The sequence below is a fragment of the Macrobrachium nipponense genome, chromosome 9, assembly GCF_015104395.2.
Source record: "Macrobrachium nipponense isolate FS-2020 chromosome 9, ASM1510439v2, whole genome shotgun sequence".
Lineage (NCBI taxonomy): Eukaryota > Metazoa > Arthropoda > Malacostraca > Decapoda > Palaemonidae > Macrobrachium > Macrobrachium nipponense.
This window is the reverse complement of record NC_061110.1, coordinates 1,408,027-1,410,323: the sequence shown is the minus strand read 5'-3', so window position 1 is coordinate 1,410,323 and position 2,297 is coordinate 1,408,027.

The following is a 2,297-nucleotide window of genomic DNA, read 5'->3' as shown; positions in this document are numbered from 1 at the left end:
GAATATGGGATTGTCATTTTTACAATGGGTGGATTGGTTTTTTTTTTTTTTTCTGCAATAATGGATTGTATTTTATTTCAGAAAGATGGATGGTATTTTCAGTATAAGGATTTATTTTCAGTTTCACGAAAAGGATTGTTATTTTCAGAATAGGCCATAGGGTAATTGGGAATTTGTATATTTAGAATAGGGATTGGGAAATCGGGATGTTTTGTTTTCAGAATAGGGATTGTATTTTTTAGAATAATGGATTTGCTATTTTTCAGAATAGAGATAGGGTGGAATAGGGATTTGTATTTTCATATCTGGGAACGGGAGTTGGGGATTGAAATTTTCAAAATATTTTTAGAACTGGGATTGTTTTCAATTTTCGGAAATAGGTATTGTTATTTCCAGAAAGGAAAACGCATGTATTTTTCAGAATGGAAGATTGTTTATTTTCAGAATTCTGGGACAGGGAGTAGGGACTATTTTCAGAAATAAAAGGTTGTATTTTCCAGAGTAAGGATTATGTATATTTTAGAAATAAGGAACATGTATGTTCAGAATAATGGATTGTATTTTAAGAATATGGGATAGGGAATAGGGATTTTGTATTTATTCAGAATATTTTCAGAACTAAAGGATTCTTCTTTAGTTCTTAAAAACAATTAATTCACCTGACAATTTTAATCTAAGAATTGCGATTTATACCTGAAAGTGGAAAAAGATGACACCTTAATCTAAACCAAGTATACACATTTATTGAACCCAATTTCCATCAATATTTCGAATCGCCAATTTCATTAATTACCAATTTAACTATTGTTGTTAAAATTGTATAACAATGACTGAAATGTATGAAAACTACAAGACTATATGTGGTTGAAAAGGCAAATCGGAAAAACTGTTAAACATTTCAAAAAGAAAATATCGTCCAGTTTTCCATTAAATAAAAAATACAAGTGTAAACAAAATGAAACAAATTCCCGCCCCACAAAGCTGAAAAAACAAAATCCAAATTTTGGCGATTGCATTCTCTTTCGCTCTGGTCAAAGGGAGGAGTTTTGTTTTGTTTGTTTTTATTTTTTTACGATGAAAGTTAAATTTACCGTAAAACGCTGTTTTAACCTTGGCATGGCTTTCCCTTGAAGAGGCAAAAAATCGTGCGGGCGGTATAAAACGGAAGAATCATTCCAGTCAGTGGTGAGTTTGAATCACCAGATACTTTGTTGTTTTCAGGTTCGATTGGAAAACCTATATTGGGAAATGATAGTCAAAACAGGTTTATAGTCTCCTCGTGGCATTTGCTTAACGAAGAAAATAAAGGCAGGGCTTTCATTTTAGTATTCACAAAAAACGAAATCCGTTCTAGTTTATAACCAAGAGAATGGTTGTAATCTCTTCAACCTTCCCTGTACCGAAACGCAAAATAGTTCCGCGTGTAATATGTAATTGCCAAATAAATAAATAAAACTTGCAAAACACACATAGGATGGAAGAAAAATAACTAATAATTAAAACCAATCAGGGTGTATTGTTATGCTTTTGAAAATCAACGTATTAATATTGACACCGGAAGGGAAAAAAAGATTGAAACACCATAAAACGTTAGGAAAGTTATAATATTGGTTTAATGTTTGTAATTATATATAAATATATTATATATATATATTATAGATATATATATTATAGTATAATTTAGTATAATATATATATATATATATTATAGTTATATTATAATGCTAATGTTTTACCTGAATCAAACTTATTGGAATTCAGAAACACCATGTAACAGAACCCGAACCTTCGATGCATTTCATTTCGCCCACAGGACTGACCTGGAGTCCCAAACGAACGACTGCGTTACCTTACTACAGAAATGACGGTCATTCCTTTTAAAACTTTCAACCCCACCTCCACCCCCCACCCGCCGACCCATGCGGTCAAATTTCCTATTAACGCCACGCAAGCGACGGTCGTATCTCAGTTCCGGGATATTCCCCCTCCCAGCCACCGGCAAGCATCTCCATTCCAATTCCTGGGGGAGATGCAAGCTCGCAAGGCAAAGCCAAGCAAAGCAAAGCAAGCAGCCGAATTTCCAAAAAAATATTTTTAAAGGAATGGAAGAGATTATCGCTCAACTGCGTCTCCCTCTTGGCATTAGTGTCGTTTGCAGACCTGCAAGTTTCTTTTTTTTAGTTGTTTTGGTTGTTTATTCAGCTATCACTTTGGCCACCGCTGCATGAGATAGGGTTTTGTCTAAAGCCGTTCTCTAAGGGGATTGGGAGCAACAGGCAAACTTTTGCTTGGCGGTT